The following is a 21790-nucleotide window of genomic DNA, read 5'->3' on the forward strand; positions in this document are numbered from 1 at the left end:
TGGTCCCAGTTCGAGCCGGGATTGCCGCCTATAGCGGCGGAGAGCAGGCGGAGGGCGTCCCCAATCCCTCTCAAGGAGAGCGGGTATGCTTAGTCCCTTATTTGATGAGAGGACTAGGATTTCCGATTCATCCGTTTCTCCGAGGGTTGCTGGAGTTCTACGGCCTCCAGCTACATAACCTCACGCCCGCCTCCATTTTGCACATCGCGGGCTTCGTGGCCCTCTGCGAGCTGTTCTTGGGTGTTGAGGCCCATTTCACGCTGTGGAAGAGGTTGTTTTGCCTTGTGCCCCGTTCTCAGGAGGGGTCTATTTATCAGGTGGGCGGAGCCGAACTATGGCGCATCGCCGGGACCGGATATCTATCCGGTACCCCAAAGAGGGCATCCGAAGACTGGCCCTCGGAGTGGTTTTATATAGATGACGTCCCCCTGCCGGACCCTGTACGGATCGGCCTCCCCGAGTTCAATAATGACCCGTTGAAGAAGCGCCTGAGTTGGCGCCCGCGGAACCCTCAGAGGGAAGCGGACAGGGACGTCCTGTACCTGATGAGCCGGATAAGGTTGTTGGCTCATTCTGGACTGACCATGATCAAGGTCATGGCCATATGCATTACGCGAGGGGTGCAGCCGCTTCAATACAGAGTCCACCCCATGTGGGATTTCAACGGGGAGGATGACGCTACCCGGTGCGGTCGCAAGGGGCCAGACTCAGCCGCCACTTTAACGAGAATCTTATCCGCTTTGTACAAGGGGGAAGAGGAAGAATTCCTTCGTGTCAACCCGGAAGGCGGATTCTCCATGTACAATCCACCTAGTTGGGTGAGCGGACACTTTCACTTGCCTATCCGCTTTTGAAATTCCCGTAGTTGAGTACTTAGTCTAGTAATGCTTAAACGCAGGAGCTGCGCCAGGCCGTGAAGGAAATAAACAGCCCTGCTCCACAACCCGAGGACCCGGAATGGTCCCTCGATCCGGACTGCCAAGAAGATCTGGACTTATGCGTGGAGTTGATTGATGGAGTATTTCATCAATTGAGCAAGGATAACTCCTTAGTGGCCATCACGGCCGACTATCCCGGACTACTTCCAGCCTCCAAGGTAACTAAGACCGAAGTCCCAGTATTCTCATGCTTTATCTTGCATGCCGTAAACTAATAGCGTTTCGCAGGGTAAATCCTTGAGGCAGAAGGCCGAGCCCACGGTGGGCAGCCAACAAGGGCCGCTGAAGCCAGGCGGGCAAAAAAGAAGTGCGGACCAGATCAAGATTCCGGCGCAACGGTATGGCGTGTGAATTTAACGCCTAGGGTTTATGCCCTTGAGTCTTACTAATGCTGATGATTTTCTTAGAAAGAAGAGAGCCCGTCAGACTATGTCCGCCGGCCAAGGTTCGAGGCCGGGTCCGGAAGCGGAGGCGGCCACGGGGCGCGCCTCGGGCGCTCCTCCAACAGAGGACACCGACGGGCTATCTGCCACCAATTCAGAGGTGGAGAGTGCCCTGAACCACAGGCGTCGCCGGACTGTTCTTCGTGACGCGTGTTTTTCCCCAGAGGTGTTGGACGCCTTTAATACAGGAGATGCGTATCTCCGTGCTGCTCAAAATGGTCTAGCCAGAGCCACGGAGCAGTATGTGAAAGACATACAGGTGAGTAGAATTGAAGGTTATATATGTCAGTAGCCCCCGAGACTTGAAACAGTGAAAATAACTGTTTGAAGGATCATGTGCTATGCAGTGTCTTACAAAGAAGAATACGCAATTGTCCCAAGAGCTCGAAGAGTGCAAGGCCCAGCTCGAGGCCACATTGGCCACTTCAGAAAATGTCAAGGGGATGCCCGCATGTAATATATGCTTCGAAAGATAATTCTGTTTTGAAATGCAGCAGGCGTGCAACCCTGACGATAAGAATGCAGATGAGGCCGGAGTAAATCCGGACAAGCAACAACTCCTACGCCAACTAAAGGCTGGCGAGAGCGTGCTGACGAGGGTGAGGCAAGAGAAGAACAAGCTTCAAGACGCCAATACCCAGCTGGGCGAGGAACTGAAAGATGTTCGTATTCAGCTGGCTTCTGCCGTGAAGGAGAATCGGCTACTTCGACACGGCATTTTTAGTAAGTGCTTGAATGAATCTTCGAAAAAAGAATTCGGCGAGGAAGTCGATTGACAGAGCTATGTCTGTAGGTCTGCTGACAGGTCGTCCTGCGGAGGAAATGCCCGGTTCAACGGGAGACCTTCTTCCCGAGCTGTTGCAACTACACGAACGAGTTCGGCAGGCAATGCAAAGCGTCATCCAGGCTATGTGGCCATCCCTCTCCGTGCCCGAAGGCCTTGAGGAGCTTACAAAGAAGCTGGAGGGAGTGTGGCAGCGCTTCCGGTTGTGGAAGATATCGGCTTGCCATCAAGGTGCCAGGGAGGCCTGGGCCATGGTGAAGACTCGGTACACGAAGGCTAGCTGACCCAAACAACATGGCCGAGGTCGGCCCTATAGGTCCGGACGGAAAGGAGATCCCAATCAGCTTAGCATATGGCCAGGTGGAGCTGGCTGCAAAGTATTCCCAACAGGACTGTAAATTAGACCGCCTGTTGGATGGTATTGAAGAAGAATATGCCGAGTCGGATTGACTCTGTAATTTAAAATGACATAAAAAATGCCTTCCAGCCGGATTGTAGATCGTTTGTCAATGCGGACCTTTTCGCTTCGACCTCTGGACCCTATAGTCCGGAGTGTGTCCGAATACCCTCTCGATCATGTAAGAACCGGGGCATGCATGGAGACAAGGCGTAGGGGTCATAAGTGCTTTAGCAGACAAGTGCCCAACTAGTTATGTTATATTACATGGTTAGTAAGAAACATCTTCCAGGGAGAATAGTTCCGTTAGGGGTTCCTTTCCCTGGGAGGCATGCCCTAAAGTGCATGTCCGAACTGCCAGAAAGAGCAGAAAAGCATCTGGGGGCAAATGAATAAATACGAAAGATCATCTTTTAGTTCACCGACCGAATATTCCCTTAAGAACACTAGCTTTCGGCTTCACCCAGTCTGAGGTACACATCCGGCTGACCCGGCAGTAACAATCGCAGAGGTGCTCCCTTTACCACCTAGCCGAACGAACGGGAACGTAGGGGTAAGCACAGGAGCCAGGCAACCCAGCTTGGCCAAAACTTAAGTCATATCGATGCATATAATGGTGTATAAAAGGTTCATGCGGAAGCATCACACATGTTTTGGGCATGAGGCCCATTTTATATAAACTTCTTGGTAAAGAAGCCCCCAGGTATTATGAGCGCGGGTAGCGCGTCGGGTATGTGCGAACAATGCACAGGCAAGCCCCTAAGGGCTTGGGAGAAAAAAGGGGAGGGAGAAGGAACAAAATCCCGGACTGCCAATAAAAAATAAAAATAGAAAATAAAACAAAGGGACAGAGGAAGGAAACGAACACGGAGTCCGGCACTAGGCGTAGAATCTTCGTAGGCGTGCTGCATTCCATGGGTTCGGCTCGAGTCGGTTATCCGATGCGTTTCACAGACGGTACACTCCGCCGGTCAGTACTTGGTCGATTATGAAGGGCCCCTCCCATTTGGGCTTTATTTTATCCTTTTTCTTGTCCGGCAGGCGTAGAACTAGTTTGCCAACATTATAGGTTTTGGCCCGTACTTCTCTGCTTTGGTATCTTCGAGCCTGCTGTTGATAGAATGCGGAACGAGCTTTTGCCACGTCGCGCTCCTCTTCCAATGCGTCCAAGCTGTCCTGCCGATCGATCTCGGCTTCTCTTTCTTCATACATCCGCACTCGAGGTGAGTCATGGATTATGTCGCATGGCAGTACTGCCTCTGCGTCGTATACCATAAAAAATGGTGTGAATCCGGTAGTGCGATTCGGCGTGGTCCGCAGCCCCCAGAGTACGGAGTCAAGCTCCTCTACCCAGTGCGTATTAGATTCCTTGAGGGATCGCACTAGTCTGGGTTTGATGCCGCTCATAATGAGACCGTTGGCCCGTTCGACTTGACCGTTAGTTTGAGGGTGATAGACTGAAGCATAGTCGAGCTTGATGCCCATGTTTTTGCACCAAAGTTTGACTTCATCGGCCGTGAAGTTTGTGCCGTTGTTGGTTATGATGTTGTGGGGGACGCTGTAACGGTGTACGACCCCGGATATGAAGTCTATCACTGGTCCGGATTCGGCCGTCTTTACAGGCTTGGCTTCTATCCATTTGGTGAATTTGTCCACCATGACCAGTAGATATTTTTGCTTGTGGGTTCCTCCTTTAAGGGGTCCGACCATGTCAAGCCCCCAGACCGCGAAAGGCACGGTAATGGGTATATTTTGTAGGGCGGTAGGCGTCATGTGGCTTTGGTTGGCGAATAACTGGCAACCAACACATCGTTGCACTAAGTCCTGAGCGTCTGCCCGGGCCGTTGGCCAATAAAATCTGGTACGGAAGGCCTTGCTTACAAGGGCCCGGGCTGCGGCGTGGTGCCCGCCGAGTCCGGCATGAATTTCAGCCAAAAGGTCTCGCCCTTCCTCTTCGGAGATACACCTGTGAAGGACTCTGGTTGTGCTTTTCTTGTAAAGCTCTCCCTCGTGGACTTTATAGGCTTTAGATCGCCGCACTATGCAGCGGGCCTTGTTTTGGTCCTCGAAAGTTCCTGCCTAGTTAGGTAGGCTAGGAATGGTTCTGTCCAAGGGGCAATGACTGCCATTATTGCGTGGGCTGACGGCGTTGTTTCGTTGGCGGAGCCCCCAACTGTGTCAGAATGTTCGGTGAGGGGCAGTGTAGTTGTGTCCGGGCTATTGTTTCCGGATTCTCCTTCCCATGATACGGATGGCTTGAACAGCCTTTCTAGGAAGATGTTGGGAGGGACGGCCTCGCGCTTGGCGCCAATGCGTGCCAACACGTCTGCTGCTTGGTTATTTTCCCGGGCTATGTGATGAAATTCAAGCACCTCAAACCGAGCTGACATCCTTAAGATGGCGTTGCGGTAAGCTGCCATTTTCGGATCCTTGGCGTCGAAGTCTCCATTTATTTGGGATATTGTGAGGTTTGAATCCCCGCGGACCTCTAGGCGCTGAATGCCCATGGAGACTGCCATCCGGAGGCCATGTAAAAGGGCCTCGTATTCGGCTGCTTATGTTGGAATCCGTGTACATTATCTGAAGTACATATTGGACTGTGTCTCCGGTTGGGGACGTCAGATCGACGCCAGCCCCCAGGTCAGCCAACATTTTGGATCCGTCGAAGTGCATGATCCAGTTGGAGTATGCGCCGTACTCTTTAGGGAGTTCGGCTTCAGTCCATTCAGCGATGAAGTCAGCCAAAACCTGCGACTTAATAGCTCGCATTGGCTTGTAGGTTATGTCGAACGGGAGGAGCTCGATGGCCCATTTGGCAATCCGGCCCATTGCGTCGCGGTTGTTTATAATATCATTAAGGGGTACTTCGGATGCCACTGTTATGGAACACTCTTGAAAGTAGTGTCGCAGCTTCCGGGATGCCATGAACACCGCGTACGCTATCTTTTGATAATGCGTGTACCGTGACTTACATGGAGTTAGTACAGTGGACACGTAGTACACTGGTTTTTGGAGGGGGAACTTGTGTCCGTCCGCTTCTCGTTCGACGACGAGCACCGCACTTACAACTTGATGGGTTGCCGTGATGTATAATAGCATTGGTTCGCCCGTGTTGGGCGCGGCCAGGACCGGATTTGTTGCCAGTATGGCTTTTATTTCTTCGAGTCCGGCCGTGGCGGCATCCGTCCACTCGAAGTGGTCGGTGCGCCGCAGGAGGCGATAGAGGGGTAATGTCTTTTCTCCTAATTAAGCGGGAGATAAAGCGGCTTAGAGCCGCCATGCATCCTGTCAGTTTTTGTATTTGTTTGAGATCCTTTGGGGTATCCAATTGTGACAGAGCTCGGATCTTGGCTGGGTTTGCTTCAATTCCTCTACCGGATACGATGAAGCCCAAGAGCTTTCCGGCTGGTACGCCGAAAACACATTTTTCCGGGTTGAGCTTAATGTCATATGTTCGGAGATTGTCGAACGTGAGCCTCAAGTCGTCTACTAGAGTATCAACGTGTTTTGTTTTGACGACCACGTCATCTACGCATGCTTCAACTGTTTTGCCGATCTGGTTGGCCAGACATGTCTGAATCATGCGCTGATATGTTGCGCCGGCGTTTTTGAGCCCGAAGGGCATCGTGTTGAAGCAGAATGGGCCGTATGGGGTGATGAATGCCGTTGTGGCTTGGTCTGACTCTGCCAACTTGATTTGGTGGTAGCCAGAGTATGCATCGAGGAAACACAATGAGTCGTGTCCTGCGGTGGCGTCGATGATTTGATCAATTCGGGGGAGTGGGAAAGGGTCCTTTGGACAGGCCTTGTTTAGGTCTTTGAAATCGACACATAGGCGCCAAGATTTGTCCTTCTTTGGTACCATCACCAGGTTTGCTAGCCAGTCCGGATGTTTTATGTCTCTGATGAATCCGGCTTCCAGCAGTTTTGCTAGCTCCTCACCCATGGCTTGTCTCTTGGGTTCGGAAAAACGCCGTAGAGTCTGCTTGACGGGTTTAAACCCTTTTAGGATGTTCAGGCTGTGCTCAGCCAGCCTGCGTGGGATTCCTGGCATATCTGAGGGGTGCCAGGCGAAAATGTCCCAATTTTCTCGCAGGAAGTCTTTGAGTCCGGCGTCTACATCGGGTTTTAGTTGTGCCCCAATGGAGGCCGTTTTTGTAGGGTCCGTTGGATGGACTTGGAATTTGACTATTTCGTCCGCTGGTTTAAAAGAGGTGGACTTGGATCTCTTGTCTAGTATCACATCGTCCCTGTCCACCATAGAGCGCAACGCAGTTAGTTCCTCGGCCGCTAGGGCCTCGGATAATGCCTCCAGGGCCAGTGCGGCTGTCTTGTTTTCAGCGTGGAGCGCTATGTCCGGATCACTTGCGAGAGTGATGATTCCGTTGGGTCCGGGCATTTTGAGCTTCATGTACCCGTAATGGGGTATGGCTTGGAAAATTGTAAATGCTTTTCGCCCTAGCGGAGCGTGGTATCCGCTGCTGAACAGGGCCACTTGAAACGTGACCTCCTCGGATCTGTAATTATCCGGCGTGCCGAACACCACATCCAGTGTGATTTTTCCTGAACAGCACGCTTCCCGGCTTGGAATTATTCCTCTAAAAGTTGTGCTGCTTCGCTCAATGCGGCTCCAGTCAATTTCCATTTTTCGCAGGGTTTCCTCGTAGATGAGGTTGAGTCCGCTGCCGCCGTCCATGAGTACCTTTGTAAGTCGGAAGCCGTCCACTATCAGACTAAGGACCAATGCAGCTGGTGCTCGAGCTGTCCGGAATTTAGGTTCGTCACTGGAATTAAAGGTGACAGTCGTGTCACTCCATGGGTTTATTGTTTCTACTTGGTAAACTTCGGCAAGGTTGCGGAGCATTCCCTTCCTTGCATTGTTTGATGTGAAGGTCTCCAAGACTGTCGACACCGTACTGGGGAGGTATTCTTTGGGTGCTGGAGTTAAAAGCTCCTCGCCACTTCGGGCCACCTGCCGTAGTATCCAAAATGCTCTAAGGCTGTGCGTTGGTGTTGCTTCCCCTGAATTATGAATTTTACAGGGTCCATTGAGCCATCCTTCCAGTACGGTCCCGTACCCTGTAGAGGGTTTTTGTTTTTTGATGTTTGGCTCAGATGCCTAGCGATAATGCGCCCTTTTGTTTCGGACTCATGTTGTATTCAGGGCCGGATTGTCCCAGAATTTATCTTCGGTTTTCCGAACGCTTTCAGTCGCACAGTACTTTCGTACTATGGATGTCAAGTTGGCGAATCGTGTAATTTCGCGGAGACTTATGGCGTTGAGGATTCCGATGTCCGTGCAGTTGTTACAGAAGAGTGAAATTGCTTCTTCCTCGCGGCAGTCCTTTATCCTGTTCATAACCAGGAGGAATCTGGCCCAGTAGTGGTGTACTGTTTCTCCGGGCTCTTGCTGTATTAGGGATAAATCCCGCATAGTTGGGTGGGCGGGTGGAATTAAATCCGGAACCTTGCCCGATGTAAGATTCAGGGGCCAAGCGGTTCCAGAATTCGGAAGCTCGCTTTCTTGGACATTATTCAATGAATCAGGCTTGCTGCCTGACTTTAGGTTCAGGGTTTGGGTGACATCCTCCCCTCCGCGGGTGTCCGGCATGGAGGGATCGGGAATCCGGACACATCTGGTCCTTAGGGCGGGCGAAGACTCGCCGCATTGTTCTTCCACCACTTCAACGTGATGGGTGACCTGGGGAGAGTCGATCTCTCTCTGATCGGGTTTAAGCCCAATCTGGCCGTAATCTGTAGCAACTCCCAGGGCCGCGATGCGATCCAAGAGCTCGTTCAGGAAGAGGAGCTCCGTCGGATCTAACTGCTCGGCAAGCTCCGAGCTGATGTGAAGATTGCTTTCGATGGCCCGAGAGGTCATCGTCGGCGCGGCGGCCGAACAGGCGGTCGTCAAAAACCTACCTAGCTGGAGAGTTTGGCCGACAGCCAAAGCTCCTTTAGCAACGACGCCGTCTTTAAAGACGGGATGCGGCATCCTTCCTGATGGTGACGACACAGCGGAACTCTCAATGAAAGCACCAATGTCGGTGTCAAAACCGGCGAATCTCGGGTAGGGGGTCCCGAACTGTGCGTCTAGGCGGATGGTAACAGGAGACAAGGGACATGATGTTTTTACCCAGGTTTGGGCCCTCTCGATGGAGGTAAAACCCTACTCCTGCTTGATTAATATTGATGATATGGGTAGTACAAGAGTAGATCTACCACGAGATCGGAGTGGCTAAACCCTAGAAGCTAGCCTATGGTATGATTGTTGTTCGTCCTACGGACTAAAACTCTCTGGTTTATATAGACACCGGAGAGGGCTAGGGTTACACAGAGTCGGTTACAATAAGAGGAGATCTTCATATCGTATCGCCAAGCTTGCCTTCCATGCCAAGGAAAGTCCCATCCGGACACAGGATGGAGTCTTCAATCTTGTATCTTCATAGTCCAGGAGTCCGGCCAAAGGTCTTAGTTCGGCCATCCGGACACCCCCTAATCCAGGACTCCCTCACCGGCACTCTGCTGGAGGAGGAATCGACCATGGAGGGCTTCTACATCAACATTCTTGCCTCTCCGATGAGTTGTGAGTAGTTTACCACAGACCTACGGGTCCATAGTTATTAGCTAGATGGCTTCTTCTCTCTTTTTGGATCTCAATACAATGTTCTCCCCCTCTCTTGTGGAGATCTATTCGATGTAAACTCTTTTTGCGGTGTGTTTGTCGAGATCCGATGAATTGTGGGTTTATAATCAAGTTTATCTATTAATAATATTTGAATCTTCTCTGAATTCTTTTATGTATGATTGAGTTATCTTTGCAAGTCTCTTCGAATTATCGGTTTGGTTTGGCCTACTAGATTGATCTTTCTTGCCATGGGAGAAGTGCTTAGCTTTGGGTTCAATCTTGCGGTGTTCTTACCCAGTGACAGAAAGGGTTGCAAGACACGTATTGTATTGTTGCCATCTAGGATAAAAAGATGGGGTTTATATCATATTGCTTGAGTTTATCCCTCTACATCATGTCATCTTGCTTAATGCGTTACTTTGTTCTTATGAACTTAATACTCTAGATGCATGCTGGATAGCGGTCGATGTGTGGAGTAATAGTAGTAGATGCAGGCAGGAGTCGGTCTACTTGTTATGGACGTGATGCCTATATACATGATCATGCCTAGATAACATCATAATTATTCGCTTTTCTATCAATTGCTCGACAGTAATTTGTTCACCCACCGTAATACTTATGCTCTCAAAAGAAGCCTCTAGTGAAACCTATGGCCCCCGGGTCTATCTCTTATCATATTTGCTTCCAATCTACTTTTATTTGCATCTTTATTTTCTGCATCTATATTATAAAATACCAAAAATATATTTATCTTATCATACTATCTCTATCAGATCTCACTTTCACAAGTGCCCGTGAAGGGATTGACAACCCCTTTATCGCGTTGGTTGCGAGTTCTTTATTTGTTTGTGTAGGTTCGTGAGACTTGTTGAGGAGCCTCCTACTGGATTGATACCTTGGTTCTCAAAAACTGAGGGAAATACTTACACTACTATTGCTGCATCACCCTCTCCTCTTCGAGGAAAACCAACGCAAGCTCAAGACGTAGCACCGGCTTGAGGTGCAGAGACGGCCGACCGGAGCAGACGCGGGTGCGGGCGGGTCACGCGCTGCTGACGAGCGGCGGAGGTGACTCAACTACAGGAGAAAGACTCGTTTGCAGGTGCTCAGTGGCGGGTCAAACGATGACTTGATTTAGCGGCTCAACACCGAGATCCGGCCGCAGCGGGCAACCAAGCGACGGCGGGTCAGGTTGATGGCGGTTCAACGGGGTGGACTGAGGCGGACGGCTTGACGGCAAGACCGGTAAGGTGCACCAGTGACCGCGGAGACGAGGTGTGCCAGCGACTCCGAGGCAGGCTGAGGCGGCGACTTGCAGGCGGCTGAACGGAACGGCGCCTCAAGGAGGAGCGAGGCCAGTTCACAACAGAAGTGACCGGCAAGGTGGCGGGTCGATGGAAACCGCGTACGGTGGAGCTACGGTGGAGCCCGGCGACTTGGCGACGAGGTCTCGCGGGGTCTCAGATGGTTCTGGGTGCAATCATGGCCACAACAGCGGCGGAGGGCGGCTTGGGGGCTGGCTCGAGGCGCATTGATGGCTGCCACGGTGGAACAAGTCCACGCCCATGACCCCATCCTCTCCAGGTCGTGGTTGTTTGGATGATTTTCTCTTTAACCGACGAATCGTTCGCCCGTGACTTTTCTTTTCCTTGATTACTTTCCCTGATCCAGCTCGGACTGCTCATAGATTGGTTTGTAAAGAAATAGTAGCACATATAGTAACTTCGCTGGGTGATGCCTTACTTGATGACTTCTTCGATTTGTTCTGCTCCTCATGTGAGAAAATAGCAGCGACAGATCACTCTTTGCTCGGGTGATGCCTTACGGTAAACAATTGCAGCAGTTACCCATTGATGCCCTCGGGACTTGAAACGTACATGGACAGCAGCAACACAAAATACGGCGGATCAGACAGATGCTTACGTATAGTAATTGGACCCGGCCGCTGATTCTGAAAATTCTTACGAGCTCGGTGGACTGGTAGTTTGCTGACTTCAGAGAAAAAATTTCAGTCAATCTCGGCGGATCAAAAGTGATCAGATGAACCACCGGTCGGTACTAACGAAGAGACCGTAACCCTATTTTTTTTTTACTTTGGACAAATCTAGTATTTTTCACTTTGACTGCTTGACATTGAATCAATATAAATCCTTCGTCGATGACTATTCTTCATCTGAAAAATTGCAAACTTCTCGATCCCTCAGAAAGATCCCTCCAAGAACTCAACACCACCGCGCGCAGACCCCACGATAGGCGCCAACTCTCGTGGAATTGTGACGGCAGATGTCCTAGTGTGAGGACTTAGTCGTGAGGCCAACGCATCTATGTGATAGCTTGAGAGGGGTTGACCGGGACGAGAGACGCAATGCACAAGACGAGGATTTAGACAGCTTCAGGCCCCGGGAAGCATCATCCGGTAATAGCCCTATATGCTGTTTGTGGATAGGTCTCGTTATGCTCATGAGGGAGACGCCGTAAATCCAGCTCTTCTCTAGTTGTGTCTAGCCTTAACGATTATTTTCTGCTCTCTCTCTCTTGGGGTGCCCCGCCCCTCCTGATATAAGTTGAAGGGGCGAGTTACATGTAGAGTCAAACTCGGATTAGAACTTAACCTATTTTGATGTCTTACCATGGGCTTCTCACCATGGGCTTCTTAACGTCTTGGGCTTCTTAACGTAAGCCGGTTTACAATCCGATCTTACAATCTGACTTACAATTTAGCTTACCATCTGACTTACAATCTAACCCCCAAAAAAAAATTGACTTACAATCTGGCTGACCATCTGGCTTAACTGTTTGGATTAACTGTCTGCCGTTTTACCATGCTTAATTGTGTCCGCTGGCTTACAATGCTTAACTGTGTCTGTCGGCTTACAATGCTTAACTGTGTCTACCCGGCTTACAATGCTTGACTGTGTCTACCGGCTTACAATGCTTGACTGTGTCCGCCGGCTTATAATCTGCCGGGTCATCAATGAAACACCAAGTCCTAGCCGGGTCATGTCTCCGGCCAGGTCACACGACGGGGTATATCCCCGACACAACAAATATTTTTATCTTACGTGACAAAAATTTTGTAGCAGTTCAGTCGTATATTCAATCTAATCTAGATAGGAAGCAACAAACTATACTAGTGCATTTCCTTTTGTAGTGATCATCTTTCTTCTTAAAAACCATATCTGCACACTCATCATGTTGACCGTAACATTAGAATCTGTTAACCAGCGCTCACGAACTTAATGAGCTTCAAACGAACCGAGTTGAGTAGAATTTTCTGCTTGTTAATCTTAACGAGCTTAACAAGCCGAGGCTTAACGAGCACGAGCTTAACGGGCCGAGTAGCTCGCTAATCCACCCCTACATATCTCACACGCCCTTCAAAAACGCTAGAAGCATCACCAGGACGGGGTTGAGCAGGAAGAACCTTCTTCCATTTTCAAGATGCCGCCACCGCCTCGCCTTCGTAATCATGGCGCGGACCCTAACGAAACTCAGAAAACTACCTAAAAACGGAGTCCTTACACCGGCAATGACCGGTATCCATCGTGCCTCCACGGTCCTAGGACCATAGGAGACGAGGCGAATATGTATCCTCCGGTATTTTAGATGTTGATATTTTTAATATAAATTTGATCCAAATTTATAAGTTTTACCGCCGATAAATTTCTATATATGCAAGAAAAAAAGATGATAACCGAGGGACTACTGAATTCAAGATTGATTGGTGGTTTTCCTGTTACTGATTGTATTGTACTCCTACCCGCAAAAGAAGATTGTATTGTACTCCAAGAAACGAGAGACAATCGTCAGAACGGACGGTAACACCGGAAAAAGGAGGCTCTGGTCGGATCTCCGGCAGGTCTTCTTTAAAATTCCTTTTTGTGGCCCTGGGTAGACCCCGGGCACACGTTTTTGGTCCTGTATAAGCATACCCCCGTACGTTCACCGGAGCAAAATAAAACGCGACGAGTCCCCCAATATTGGTATTTCCCCCGACGAAACCTCCTGAGCAGGTCCAACTCGATCACCGTACAACCCGAGGCAAGAACGATCGCGACCCCAGAAGACCAAAATACAGGTTCGCCGTTCACGTGCGATCGACACGCGCGACAATGAGCGTCGCTGGCTCACCCGACGCCGCCGGCACGCGGACTGTGTACATGGCGCTCAAGATCCCGGCGACGACGGCCAGCGGGGACCGGAACCAGGGGCGGACCCAGGAAAAAACTTGAGAGGGGGCAAACATGTATGGTCATATTCCTGAATTAACAAGGTAAGTATCCATATAAACTAAAACGTGAGCACAATCACATCATTCTACACAAGATTAGCCAGTTCATTGCAAACTGAAAGGAAACTAACAATACAAAGAAAATGACTTACGTCAATATGTCGATATCTTATTCAAAAGTTGCAAAAGAGAACATTGACACATTGTTCTAAAAATCTAACCTGCAACATGCAAGAAAAAATTCTTGTCAAATAGAGAGAGAAATAATAACATTGAAGTATGCCACTGTTACAAAAGAAAAGGAGCTTTAGCACAATTCCTTTTATTTTATCCGACAATGATCTTTCATCTCAAGAAAGCGTTTAACCATAACTTCATTACAAATTGTATTCAACAATTGATCTTCACTAAAATATTGATTGATCTTCTCGATCATCATTGGCTTAAACTTTCTAGGAGTAAGCACGTGAGCCCCCACCCCACACAGACACATCAAGTTCTTTCTTGTTACCTCACCATGCTGGTTAGGAATGTAGTATGGAATCCTCTTTCCTTTTAGATGGATCCGTAGAAAGCTTGTTCAAACCAACTAGTTCATGAATCTCGGAGGTTGTTATTTTTTTTTGAAGAAGAAAAACCTCCCCTTAGCTTCCCAGCAACTTTGAATGCCAAAAACTAATACGTTAAATACATTATGAATTCTCCAAACATCATACACAATGATGAAGTGTACTATGAACAAAGGAAAAACTAATAGATGATATGAATTAAATTGGAGTTTGTCAGTCCGGACTAGCCAATTTTACTTGTCCTCTAAATTTGAACTGACCTGGTCCTCTAAATTTATACAAAAGTCAACGAGACTAACATGAATTGTAACCTAGAAATTGCAAGCGAACAAAAAAATTGGTAAGAAGAAACCCTAGAAGAACTGTACTGTTTACCTCGATATCAATTAGAACGAGGGAATTCCAGAATTGGTAGATCGGCTTCCGTCATGGCGTCGTCGTGCAAGGCTGGGAGAGATGGGCAACGGCAAGTCGCCGATTATCGGCGGGGAGCAGGCAACTACACGAGGCTGCGATCACGTGAGTGGCATGGTATGGACGGCCGCCATCTGGTGCGTTTTTTAGGGGGACGTCGTGTGCGTACGTTAAGCAGGCCGCAGCTTTTTGTTTTAGACAAAGCAGGCCGCAGGGTACCCATCAAGTTACGCAATCGTAGCTAGGCTTGCTGGCACTTATTAGCGGGCTCGGGTGTAGCCTAGCATCTCTTAAGTCTGCTAGTTCTTTAATGGTGGGCTGCATTTACAAATTTGGCGTATATGTAGCTTTGAAAATAAACAAATAACTGGGCTGAGTGGGGGCAAATGTATTGGGCCAAGCGGGGGCACACTCAGATAGGCAGGACCAGTATATAAGTGTACGTGAAAATCGAGTGGGGGCAGCTGCCCCCACAGTCTTCAACGTGCGTCCGCCCGTGGAACCAGGCCTACATCGTAGCCCGGAGGTTCGCCGTGCTCGGCTATGAGTGGCAGATCGACTACCACCCCAACAGCCGCTACCCCTACCACTGCCGTAAAAGCTGGGTGAAGCTCCGCATCAGCCTCGTTCACACTCCCTCGCCGGACGCCGGCGCCGTCACGGCCTCCTTCACCTTCTGCCTGGTGGATCCCAGCCGGACGCTCAGGCCCTTCCGGGAGGTGGCAGCCCATTGCCCTAGGTTCCGGCAGGGGACATCCCAGGAGGTCCTGCTCGTGTCCCGGGCCGCGCTGGAGGCGTCGGGCTACCTCGGCCGCGACGGCAACTTCTTCGTGCAGTGCAAGGCTGTGCTCTCCCGCGAGACGTACACGTATGGCGGCGACGGAGCCGAGATCACTGCCCATCCCCGTGACCTGGGCCATGACCTCGGCGACCTCCTGCGGAGCCAGAAGGGCGCGGACGTCACCTTGTTCATCGGCGCCGAGTCGTTCCGCGCGCACAGGTGCGTGCTCGCTGCGCGGTCGCCGGTCTTCGCGGCCGACCTCGCCGGAAGCCTGATGAACGAGGCGCACGAGGTAAAGGACACGGACGCGGACGCCTTCCGGGCCCTGCTTCGCTTCATCTACACGGACACGCTGCCGCCACAGCTCGAGAAGATGGGCCGCTCAGGGGCGGACCCAGGAAAAAAATTGAGAGGGGGCAATAATGTATGGCCATATTGAAGAACTAACAATGCAGTCATCCTATGAATTGAAACCTAGGCACAATCACTTCATTTTCCATGAGATGACCAAATTCATGAAAGGAAAAAGCTATCAATTTGAAACAAAATGACTTACATCGATATGTCAATATCTTGTTCTGAAGTTGCATAAGAGAACATTGATGCATTGCCTAACAATCTAACCTACAACCTGGAAGAAAAGAAAAAAAATCCTTATAAACAAAGGGAGAAAAAATATATTGAAGGATGCCTTTAAACAAGCAAAAAAGAGCGTTTAGCACATTGCCTTTTGCTTTGTCCCCCAGCGACTTTTCACCTCTTGAGAACATTTGACTGTCACTTCATTAGAAAAAAATGAATTAGCAATCCCTTTTCTACAAATCAAATATGATTATGGTTCATACCAATCGACAATAAAATGTTGATTGATTGTCACAATTGTCTTTTGCTTAAACTCTTTAGGACGAGGCAGATTTCCTCATGCCGATTGGGATTGTAATATGCAATCATCTTTCTGGGAACTAGTAAGAATAGATGATCCAAATGAAATTTTGAGTGTCTCAGTCTAGACTAAAGTTCGGTACTAAAATTTAAATCTTACGAGAGAATTGTTTGAACCAATCTAGTCATCTAAATCGGTAAATCATACGCATAAATTGATGATACCATTATGGTTTGTATACACAGGAATTGCAAACGAACAAAAAAGTTTGAAAAGGAAGAGCCCTAATGATCTACTATACGTCTTACTTGATGTCAATTAGAACGCTGAAATTGCAGAATCATTGGTGAGGTTGTGTTGCGGCGGCGGCATGCAAGCGAGAGAGACAGGCGACGACAAGTCACTGATTGCGCGGCGAGCTGAGCCGGAGATTGCGTGATGTCGCCATCGCATGAGCGGCAGGATTGGGGCGGCTGCGCGGCTGCCGTATCGTGTGTTCGCTCCTTTATCTTTTTTTAGGGTCTGCTACTTTTTGTGTGTGCGTGCATGTCAGCCCTGATCCATAACGGAGTAGCTTGTTTCTTTGTGGTGGGCTTTTACAGATTTAGAATACATGGGCTTTTGAAAATAAACAAGAAATTGGGCTGAGAGTGGGGGCAAAGTAATGGGCCGAGAGGGAGCACACGTAGCTTGGCACGATGAGTCGAGGCATACGAGGAAAAATCGAGTGGGGGCAGCTGCCCCCACAACCTTCAACGTGCGTCCGCCCCTGGGGCCGCTGGCAGGAGACCAGGAAGGATGACCAGGAGTCGGTGTCGATGGTGCGTCGTTTGCTCGAGGCCGCCGACCGGTACGGCGTGGAACGGCTCAAGGTTATCTGCGAGGAGAAGGTGTGCGCCAGCGTTGGCGTGGGCACCGTCGCGACGGATCTGGTCCTGGCGGAGCGGCGCGGATACAAGAAGCTCAAGGACAGGTGCATGGAGTTCCTGGTGGCCAGCCCGGCGGACATGCTCGCGGTGGCGGCGGCCGGGGGGTGCAAGCTTCTCGAGGCGACCTGCCCCTCGGTTTTGACTGAGATCCTCACGGCTGTCGCCGCTAGGAGCTGCCAACTCGCACTGGGAGGTGGTGCACTTTAGTTAGCTGTATTGGGTGCAAATTGTGAGAGCGTGGGGAGGTGGTGCCTTTTTTCTATGAGCACTAGTAGATGTCTAGATTAATAATTACTAAACGGGGTTTGCTAAAACTCACTCGATTGAGCAATTTTTTTTCTGTTTTTTTTTTCTTTTCTCCCTTTCATGTAAGTGATGTTTGGCATTTTTTTCGTTGTTTGTGCCCCTTGTGATGTAGACCTTTTTGCATTTGTATTTTCAGCATTTTCCTGTTTTATTTTATATTTTATCTTTTTATTGCTCTTTTAAAACTATTTTTTTGCTAATGGCATGCTTTTTGCTATTCTTTTTCCCAAATGATAAGTCCCTGACGTCTGGCACTGAGCAATTCGCACCAAATATGTCTATCGCCATCCATCGCGAGTCATGATTTTTAAAACATTGAGACAGTGCCACCTGCCACGTCTCTTTTTCTATCGTTCGGGCTGAACGGTCTCGCAACTGAGCGAGTTATACAGTCCCACATATTTTTTTTCGCTCACTTTCTCTCCCCTCCATCTGGAAACCTCCGCTCCTTCCCACTTACAACAAGTCAGCAGCCACCGCCCTCAAATCTGGTTGACCAAAATCGTTGACGAGTGGTGTGTGTGGCGACCTGCCCGTGGACCTCGGCGGCACGACGTTAGCTCGAGATAGTGGCGGCGCTCGAGGATGCGGGGCAAGGAAGGGGAAGGAGCGGAGGCATCGCCGGCGAGGAGGTGGAGCATAGAGGTGGAGAGCAGCTACGGTCGCCGGCGAGGGTCTTGTGGCGGCCTATGCATGGATCTTGGCACCCCATCCCTGTCAGGATCCTCGCAGTCTTAAGGCTGCTAATTGGGAGGACGGGGTGTTGGCCTGTTGGTTGTGCTGCTGGAGTTGCAGCCAGCACATCCAGGTTCGAGCCTCGGCTCTGACTAGCGGCGCTCGCGGAGTTTCTTCTATAAATAAAAGCCAACAAGGGTTAGCCCTTGGTTGGTTTCATTTTTTAAGGCTGCTAGTTGGCATCTCGTCCCGTCCCATTGGTGCCGAGGCAGGTGGCGGCCGGGGGGAGGAGTTCCACCGGACCCAACATCGGGTGTCGCGTAGATCCCCGGTGATTTCCTGACGAGGGCCCGCAAATCCTCGGTGATTCCGGCGAGGTCCAGGTCTCGAGGCCCATGAGATGCACGATGACGCCGGCAGGGGTAGCAACTTTGCCAATTAGGTCCGAGGTCCACTCTCCGCGTGGTGCAAGGGTGCAACGCCGCCAGAGACGGCGATAGCGGGATACTGCAGGGCAAGGCCAAGCAGGGAGAAGAGGCGGCGGAGCCAGTTCAGGAGATGGAAGGATGCGGGCGCTTGCTGAAGGAAATATGCCCTAGAGGCAATAATAAAGTTATTATTTATTTCCTTATTTCATGATAAATGTTTATTATTCATGCTAGAATTGTATTTACCGGAAACATAATACATGTGTGAATACATAGACAAACAGAGTGTCACTAGTATGCCTCTACTTGACTAGCTCGTTAATCAAAGATGGTTATGTTTCCTAATCATGAACAATGAGTTGTTATTTGATTAACGAGGTCACATCATTAGTAGAATGATCTGATTGACATGACCCATTCCATTAGCTTAGCACCCGATCGTTTAGTATGTTGCTATTGCTTTCTTCATGACTTATACATGTTCCTATGACTATGAGATTATGCAACTCCCGTTTACCGGAGGAACACTTTGGGTACTACCAAACGTCACAACGTAACTGGGTGATTATAAAGGAGTACTACAGGTGTCTCCAATGGTCGATGTTGGGTTGGCGTATTTCGAGATTAGGATTTGTCACTCCGATTGTCGGAGAGGTATCTCTGGGCCCTCTCGGTAATACACATAACATAAGCCTTGCAAGCATTACAACTAATATGTTAGTTGTGAGATGATGTATTACGGAACGAGTAAAGAGACTTGCCGGTAACGAGATTGAACTAGGTATTGGATACCGACGATCGAATCTCGGGCAAGTAACATACCGATGACAAAGGGAACAACGTATGTTGTTATGCGGTCTGACCGATAAAGATCTTCGTAGAATATGTAGGAGCCAATATGGGCATCCAGGTCCCGCTATTGGTTATTGACCGGAGACGTGTCTCGGTCATGTCTACATTGTTCTCGAACCCGTAGGGTCCGCACGCTTAAGGTTACGATGACAGTTATATTATGAGTTTATGCATTTTGATGTACCGAAGGTTGTTCGGAGTCCCGGATGTGATCACGGACATGACGAGGAGTCTCGAAATGGTCGAGACATAAAGATTGATATATTGGAAGTCTATGTTTGGACATCGGAAATGTTCCGGGTAAAATCGGGATTTTACCGGGTTACCGGGAGGTTACCGGAACCCCCCGGGAGCCATATGGGCCATCATGGGCCTTAGTGGAAAGGAGAAAGGGGCAGCCCAAGGGGGCTGCGCGCCTCCCCCCTTCCCCTATTCCTATTAGGACTAGGAGAGGTGGCCGGCCACCCCTCTCCCTCTTTCCCCCTTGGGAATCCTAGTTGGAATAGGATTGGGGGGGGGAGTCCTACTCCCGGTAGGAGTAGGACTCCTCCTGCGCCACCTCCTCCTGGCCGGCGCCTCCTCCCCCCTTGGCTCCTTTATATACGGAGGCAGGGGCACCTCTAAACATACAAGTTGACACAAGTTGATCCACGTGATATATTCCTTAGCCGTGTGCGGTGCCCCCTGCCACCATATACCTCGATAATACTGTAGCGGAGTTTAGGCGAAGCCCTGCTGCTGTAGTTCATCAAGATCGTCACCACGCCGTCGTGTTGACGAAACTCTTCCCCGACACTTTGCTGGATCGGAGTCCGGGATCGTCATCGGGCTGAACGTGTGCTCGAACTCGGAGGTGCCGTAGTTTCGGTGCTTGATCGGTTGGATCGTGAAGACGTACGACTACTTCCTCTACGTCGTGTCATCGCTTCCGCAGTCGGTCTGCGTTGGGTACGTAGACAACACTCTCCCCTCGTTGCTATGCATCACATGATCCTGTGTGCGCGTAGAAAATTTTTGAAATTACTACGAAACCCAACAGTGGCATCCGAGCCTAGGTTACTTATGTTGATGTTATATGCACGAGTAGAACACAAGTGAGTTGTGGACGATACAAGTCATACTGCCTACCAGCATGTCATATTTTGGTTCGGCGGTATTGTTGGACGAGATGACCCGGACCAACCTTACGCGTACGCTTACGCGAGACCGGTTCCCTCGACGTGCTTTGCACATAGATGGCTTGCGGGCGACTGTCTCTCCAACTTTAGTTGAACCAAGTATGGCTACGCCCGGTCCTTGAGAAGGTTAAAACGGAGTCTATTTGACAAACTATCATTGTGGTTTTGATGCGTAGGTGAGATTGGTTCTTACTTAAGCCCGTAGCAGCCACGTAAAACATGCAACAACAAAGTAGAGGACGTCTAACTTGTTTTTGCAGGGCATGTTGTGATGTGATATGGTCAAGGCATGATGCTAAATTTTATTGTATGAGATGATCATGTTTTGTAACCGAGTTATCGGCAACTGGCTGGAGCCATATGGTTGTCGCTTTATTGTATGCAATGCAATCGCGATGTAATGCTTTACTTTATTACTAAACGGTAGTGATAGTCGTGGAAGCATAAGATTGGCGAGACGACAACGATGCTACGATGGAGATCAAGGTGTCGCGCCGGTGACGATGGTGATCATGACGGTGCTTCGGAGATGGAGATCACAAGCACAAGATGATGATGGCCATATCATATCACTTATATTGATTGCATGTGATGTTTATCCTTTTATGCATCTTATCTTGCTTTGATTGACGGTAGCATTATAAGATGATCTCTCACTAAATTATCAAGAAGTGTTCTCCCTGAGTATGCACCGTTGCCAAAGTTCGTCGTGCCCAGACACCACGTGATGATCGGGTGTGATAAGCTCTACGTCCATCTACAACGGGTACAAGCCAGTTTTGCACACGCAGAATACTCAGGTTAAACTTGACGAGCCTAGCATATGCAGATATGGCCTCGGAACACGGAGACCGAAAGGTCGAGCGTGAATCATATAGTAGATATGATCAACATAATGATGTTCACCAATGAAACTACTCCATCTCACGTGATGATCGGACATGGTTTAGTTGATTTGGATCACGTGATCACTTAGAGGATTAGAGGGATGTCTATCTAAGTGGGAGTTCTTAAGTAATATGATTAAATTGAACTTAAATTTATCATGAACTTAGTCCTGATAGTATTTTGCAAATCATGTTGTAGATCAATAGCTCGCGTTGTTGCTTCCCTGTGTTTATTTTGATATGTTCCTAGAGAAAATTGTGTTGAAAAATGTTAGTAGCAATGTTGCGGATTTGATCCGTGATCTGAGGTTAAATCCTCATTGCTGCACAGAAGAATTATGTCCTTGATGCACCGCTAGGTGACAGACCTATTGCAGGAGCAGATGCAGAAGTTATGAACGTCTGGCTAGCTCAATATGATGACTACTTGATAGTTTAGTGCACCATGCTTAACGGCTTAGAATCGG

The 21790-nt window shown here is 49.4% G+C and overlaps 1 pseudogene; it reads left to right on the forward strand.

Moving 5' to 3' along the window:
• The first annotated feature begins 14418 nt into the window (after window positions 1-14418).
• LOC119339298 lies at window positions 14419-17204 on the forward strand (annotated as a pseudogene).
• The last annotated feature ends 4586 nt before the right edge of the window (window positions 17205-21790 follow it).

This window comes from Triticum dicoccoides, chromosome 7B, assembly GCF_002162155.2.
Source record: "Triticum dicoccoides isolate Atlit2015 ecotype Zavitan chromosome 7B, WEW_v2.0, whole genome shotgun sequence".
Taxonomy (NCBI): Eukaryota; Viridiplantae; Streptophyta; class Magnoliopsida; order Poales; family Poaceae; genus Triticum; species Triticum dicoccoides.